Raw genomic sequence first — 7180 nt, forward strand, 5'->3', positions numbered from 1 at the left:
GTGCTGAGATGGTTGCAATGCCACTGGATCCACAAGACTTTCCACTGACTGGCTTGCGATCTTCCTGCATTTGGCATCATTGCATGTGTTTCGTGAGTCTGATGAGGACTTTTTAGATTGGTATCATACATGTGGGCTAATATCAGATTTATGGTCTTGATCAACCCCATAACTGTCCTCTAGGTCTTTAATAAGTTCTCTGCTTAGTATTATGGTCTTAGTTTCAGCTCATTAATCTTGTTAGACCTGTGTATGTTCATTTGTATAATTAAGATAGTTTGATGCATTAAATCCAAGATAGACAAACCCTTCAGAAAGAGCAATGGAAATAATGATTCTCTGAAGGTGTTGGAAGCAGGGGGTTGAATGGGGAAAGGTGGCAGGGAGGCAGCCGCTAGTAATGACTGTACACCCCCACTTGGCCACTTGGGGGGAAATGAATAACAGAATTGTAGGTGAACAGTTATATTGGATGATGGAAGATAGGGCAAAAATTAATATGCAACATGATACCAAGGGTTCCTGGGGGCAGGGGGTGGAGGGAGGGAGGGGATAAAGGGAGTAGACATCAACAAAGTCAAGAAGAAAGAAGTCTTTTGGAAATTATGGTGGCAGCAATTGCACAATGATGCTTGAATTATGGATTGTTATAATATCCGTAAGAGCTCCCAATAAAATGATTAAAAAGAAGAAGAAATCCCTCACCCAAAGTTAGGCCTCTTTTTTGGTTGGTTTGTTTGGTGACTTTGCACCTAGTTGCTAAATTGCTTTCTTTCTCCCGCCAGTGTTCGATGGGAGTGAAGTGCTGAGATGACATAGATGTGTCAGAGGAACAGAACCACATGGAAAACCAGAGCATGCCTCTCTCTGGCCCACTGGAGTAAAATGTGTCCATTATTGTGATATCCACCATTGTAATTTACCAAGTAATGCAGATTCCGCTTCCACGGTTTCCACTTATTGTAGAAATGTGTCCAAATAAATGGCATTGTTTTCAGGCTTTCAATCAGAGTGCTCTGCTTCCCAGATTGGTGGTGACTGCCCAGACTCGTCAGCCTGGGGTTGAAAACACTTCCCGGCAGTCAACAGGCGTGTGTCCTGAGATCTAGAAATATGAGAACCACCAAGAGGGCGACTGTCCTTCACAGAAACACACAGGAGTGGCGAAAGCAAGGGCTCGCCAGCTCAGGACTCTACACTTCAGCTCAGTGAGAAAGACCCCACCCCCATTCCTGCCCTGACACTTCCGAGATAAATTGAAAGTCTGGCCCATTTTGCTCAACCCCTGGTGGGCAGATTTTAGGGTCTGCTGAGCAGTGTGAGGACAAATGAGACCCTGAAAACAGTAACAGACTGTTTCAACAGAATCCTCTGCAAATTAAGTCCAATTTCCAGGCGTGCATGAGAGGGTGGGCCACAGAAAGCCAGGGAAATCCATACCTATAAAACACAAGTACTTCACCAAGACGAAGCCAAATTACGCTGTTAACAATAACACCTTTGAGCCATCTTGTCCAAATTGTGTTTATGCTGTGGCTTCAAACAAGAAAGCGCTTGGATGAAATCCTGCCTCTTTCTGGAAGGGCCGAGATGAGAAAGAAGGTGGGTGGGAGCCACCTCGTCCATGGTCATTTCATTGCTAAACTTTGACTGTTCTACAGAGAAGGGGCAGACGCAGTCACCCCAATTCCTGGCCTCAAAGTGAACCTGGCTAACAAGTCATGTGTCACCCACTCCATCAATGATCAGCAAATGACTGGGACTCTGGCCAGGAGACCCAGACATCGCCGCGGGGGGATCATATAACAGCTGACTCTGTCAACCCAAACAGTACTTTGGATTTAGAAGGGTGACTCAGATTTGATTTCCCGTGCTTGCCTGGGTTAACACTGTATATAGGAGGCCTGTTTTAGAGACGTATTCTCCCTCCACCGACCTTTTTTATGTGAAAAGAGGGTTTTCTTGTAGCCATCTGGGCAGTGAGCTCAGACTCAGCTCTGTGGGAGTGAGTCCACCCTCCCTTACACTGCCAAGACCCTGGGGCACCTAGCACTGCTGGCCTCCCATCCAGGTCAGCAAAGCACAAGGAGATGGGTCAGGAAGTTAGGTCAAAGTCTTACACAATATTTGGAAACTTCTCCTTTTGTACTCTTCCCGTCATTCTTGCTCTCCAAAAGTTGGGAGCAATTAAAAGGCAAACTAGCTAGTCATGCCCTCTGACCTGTAAACCTGCAGGCAGAAAGAGCAAACCGAAGAACTGACTAGACCTCGAAGATGTCCATATGAACAATGGTCTTAAATATTTTGACCACTACTTATGAAGTCTACAGTGAAATGTGTATTTTCTGTTAATTTATATGAAATATTTTTACACTGAATTTAAAGTTATCATTTACTAATCAGAGTCGCTTTGTGGTGCAAATGGCTAATGTACTCAGCTACTATACAAATTATTATGTTTGAATCTCCCCCTGGCCCCCAAGAGGTACCTTAGAAGAAAGGTCTAGCAATTCACTTTTTAAAATACCAGCCATTGAGAACCCTCTAAAGCACAGTGCTACACTGACACATATGGGGCCACCATGAATTAAGGTCATTAGTTATTGATCCAATTTTTCAATACTGGTTTTTCTCACTTCAATCAGTACATATCATGCCAATGAAGCTTGATCAACCTAAACATTTTCCTAAGTTTTGGGCCCTAGCCAAAGTACAACATTGGAGAGGAGCTGAATGCATGTTTTGGACAAGTGGCTTGCCTCAAATGTCTTGCTACCCCATAGCCAATGACCCGTTCCCATTATACCGAGGGGATGGACTTTATGCATACTCCCTACTTAGTTATAGGGGTCTTTGCACCCTTCAGGCTTACAATTGACTAATAACCTAATGGTTGGTGGTTTGAACCCACCCCGAAGTGCTGCGAAAGATGGCCTTTCATAAAGTTTGAAGCCAAGAAAATCCTATGGGACAGTCCCACTCTTTAACACAAAAGGACTTCGTGAGTCGGAATTGAGTTGATGACAATGGGTTTGGTTTTAATTTTAATATCCATTCAGGACTACATTCCAAGTTATGAATGGGAAAACACAGGGAGGGCAGATGACAAGTTACACAACCTCTATCACTGTACAGGGCCAGTGGCTAATGAGGTCCAGAGCTGGAGCCATGGGGCTCAGAGTCCTGAGCTGGGAGTTCACAACAGATTTGGTGAAGGTGTGGATGGCTCCAGATGTCCGTATGGGAGCAACTCTTAAAGAATCAACATAAAGCAGAGCCAGGTGGCAGCAGTCAATTCCAAAATGTACAGAGACCTCCTCCCAAGTAGACTGGTCTCTTTAATTGTGCAGGGTGGTCATGTGATGGTGGGCCCTGTGGTAATTTCATGTCAACTTGATAAATGGAGTGAAGGGATGAAGTCTAGCATGTCAATCAGAGCACAGCCTGATGATGTCTCTTTGTGGGTGTGGTCTTCTCATAAAGTGGGTCCTGGTGACCTGCCCCCCTCTCTCCTTCACTTTCCTGTAGGTGAGTCATGCAGTTGAGGCCTGCCAAAGACTTGTGATGCTTCCACCACCATTGGATCCCCAAAATTCTGTACCCACTGGCCTGTGATCTTCTTGCATTCGCCATCATTGCATGTAGCTGTGTGAGTCCGAAGAGGAATTTATGGACTAGTATCGGGTTTATGGACTTGATTTGGACTGGACTGGGATGTTTTCTTGATATTCAATTACTCCTCGATCTAAAGCTCTTTCTTCCATAGATTTGAGTGTCACTGGATTGGTCTCTATAGTCAACCAGCCTAACACATTACCAAGTACCAGACACAGGCACACTTTAGGAGCACTTCCACCCCCACCCCCATCTCTGATCCCACTGCAGACGGAGGCTAGACAACCAGAGAGGTGAGGAAAGCCTTTCTGAGGATGCTGGGGCTGGTATCAGGGAGCACAGGAAGGGGGACAAGCCCCTCTGGCCTAACTTCTGTCTTAACTTCTTCTCTCTTTGTCTCTCCCTTTCACCTTGTTGCTTTCCATTCTCCATTGTGGTCCTCGGCTGCCCTTCAGTTGGCTCATAGTGTTCCCATGTGACAAGGTAGCACTGCCCCGTTGGGTGTCCTGGGAGCAGGTCACCCAGCCTTTCTTCTGTGGAGCAATTCTGCGGGTTGATGCCATTTACCTTCAGTCAGCAGCCAATTGCAAGCCATGTGCACCATCCAGGCTTCCACCGTTGCCCATTGTCCCTTCAGAAACCATCAGCCTTAACCTCACCCCCAAGGCCGCTCTCTCTGAAAACGAGCATCTCCACTTAGCTGCTAGGGCTTGGGACCCTTCACCCAGGAGACGTGACCAGCCCTAACAAGAAGGCTTTGCTTAGGACACCATCTTGTTTAAATTCTGGTTTTGAATCTTTGCCAGCATAGTAGAATGCAGACTTGTGCTTCCAGCAGGCAGCACAGCCACTCGATGGGTGGGTGGGGGTGGGGGGTTCCTGACCAAAGAAGAAGAATGGACAACTAGGCAAATAGGAATGGGAGATTTATTGGGGGTGTCTCAGAGGGAGGCACCGGGAGAGGGGAAAATGGGACTCAGGTGGCAGCCTGGGTCAGCGGTGTGATAACTGTCTCTGTCTTGTTCGGCCTGCCTGCCATAAGGAGGGAGAGAAAGGGAGAACAGGACAGATGTGTAGGGGGAGGAGGTCACTGTCGATCTTGTGATTGTAAAGGAAGGGCCCCAGAAAATAACAATGCCTGGAGCAAAGTGGACATAGTTTAATTCAATGACCACCAGTATTCACTCTCAGAATGGCCCATCACCCTGGAGAGAAGAGGCTCAGTGCTTGCAAACTATGAGCCCCCCTTCTCGGTATCCAAGTTTCAAATGGAACCCTGGTGGCCTGGCGGGCTATGCATTGCAGCACGAAGCACCGGGTCAGCAGTGCCAGACGACCAGCCATGCCGCGGGAGAAAGACATGGCTTTCTGTTCCTGCAAAGATTCACAGTCCCAGAAGCACACAGGACACCTCTCGTGTCCATCCGCGTCACTAGGAGTCACAATCGGTTTGATAGCAGCGAATTTGAGGTTCAGTTTCAAACACTGGCCTATTTTAGGTAATTCTTAGAAGTGGGATCATGTAATATCTGTTCTATCGCGATTGATTTTTTTTTAACTCAGCATAGTATTCTCAAGGCTCGTCTATGCTGGGATTGCCTTTTGATGGTAACTTTTTGAATGATGCTAAAGTAGAAATTCCATCCACATTGGCTAGATGCACTACAAAAATATTAGTAGCTCAGCATTTTCAGGCCTATGTGACTATGTTATAGAAAGGAACACTGACTAGTGAACTCTTGTTCAAATTGTGGTTCCCTTGGGTATGTGCGAGGATCTCTGGTGACACAGTGGTTACGTGTTGGTCTGCTACTGCAACGTCAACAGTTGAGAACCACCAGCTACTCCGTGAGAGGAAGATGAGGCTTTCTTCTCTCACCAAGAGTTACAGTCTCAGAAACCCACACGGGCGGTTCTACCCCATCCTATCGGGTTGCTACGTGTCGGCATTGACTCAACAGCAGTGAATTTATTAAAGTTTTCTTGTGTAGAGGAAGTTACTTATTAGATAAGGAAGATGGTGATAACTTAAAAAGTTTACACATGACTTGCCAGGGGAATAGAGTTTTCATTAATGGAAATAGGCAAGACCCAAAGGATTCCCGGAGAGAAAGGTGACTTGTTACCTACTGAGTCTGAGATGTTGTCACCAAATTGAAGACAGGGTAACTTTGAGTAATTGGGGCATATTGAAAGAGGAAAAGAAATAGATGTGATCCTGAAAGGATGGCTGAGGAGAGAGGAAGAAAAGAGCAGGTCAACTCTGAATGGCTAGAAGGAAGAAACAAGAAACGGAGAACCCACACACCCCATGTTTATGGAGGTCAAGCAGGATTGTTCAACAGTGATTTTTAAGACCTTAGATGACCCGATATCCCTCATCTCTTATGACTCTTGCCTCAGCTCTCTCTTTCAATGGCCCGACATGCCTCACCTTCCTAAATCAAACCAACCATATTGCCACCGGGTCCATTCCAACTCATGGAGACCCAGGTTAGGGGTCTGCGACTGTCAATCTCCATGAGAACAGCTTTCTCCCTCAGAGTGGCTGGTGGGTTTAAACCCCCAGCATGCTGTCAGCAGCCCAACCCGTCAGCCACGGGTCACCAAGGCGCCACTTCAAGGCTGTTAAAAATAAAATTGTCCCAATATTCAATTTGTTTATGCATGCTCGTTAGTTTTATTCTTCAATTCGTGGACCAGGGAAAATCTGGTCTCGAGGTTAGAAAAACGTTTGGAAATATGATTCAAATGGAAAAGTTTTTATAATGTCTGACAAACAAGAACAAAGAAGCTACAGTGGGCAATTTTCCGATTGACCGGTGGGCATTTTCTTTCATTATTTGGGATTAAGGGGAGATTTTAAAACCAGGTTAAACTGAGCAAACAAATCCCAATGGTCTGGTTTAAATTCCCTTTTCTGGGAAGTGAACTGACTGACTTGGTTTGGGGCTCCAGGAAGGTCCAATATTTATAGGAAATAGAAGTTTAGGGTTCAGTTTGCTGGCAGTGGGTGGGAAGCCGGGGGAACTCAGGGCGAGTGACGCCTTGCTACAGCCAGGTTAACGTTGCCACTTTGGAGGCACAATGAGTGAGCACTCAGCTACGATGGAAAAGTTCAGGGATTGAATCCCACCTGCCACTCCGAGAGTAAAACATGTAGCAGTCTGCTTCCCTAAAGTTCGCAATGTTGGGGAACTCCATAGGGTCCTTCCACTGATAGTAGAGGGTGGACAGTAAGAGCTGGAATCGACTCTATAGCAATGACTCTGGTTTGAGGTTGGTTTACATTCAGGTGAACTTGACTGGAACATTCACCTTCAGATTCACATTCACAGCTTCCTCGCTCCCCTCCCTCGTCAAGTCTCTGCTCCATTGTCACCCTTTCAATGAAGGCGACCTGACCCTCTTTTGGAACGCTGTATCATCCCACCACTTTGCCTGGCTCCTCTGCCCTGCTCTAAATTTCCTTTTCTCTCCAGCACGTTTCACCTTTAACAGAGCAGGTGACTTTCTTACTTATTATGCATGCCTCCTGCAGGGTAACCCCCCTGAGACGCACCCT

The sequence above is a fragment of the Tenrec ecaudatus genome, chromosome 11, assembly GCF_050624435.1.
Source record: "Tenrec ecaudatus isolate mTenEca1 chromosome 11, mTenEca1.hap1, whole genome shotgun sequence".
Taxonomy (NCBI): Eukaryota; Metazoa; Chordata; class Mammalia; order Afrosoricida; family Tenrecidae; genus Tenrec; species Tenrec ecaudatus.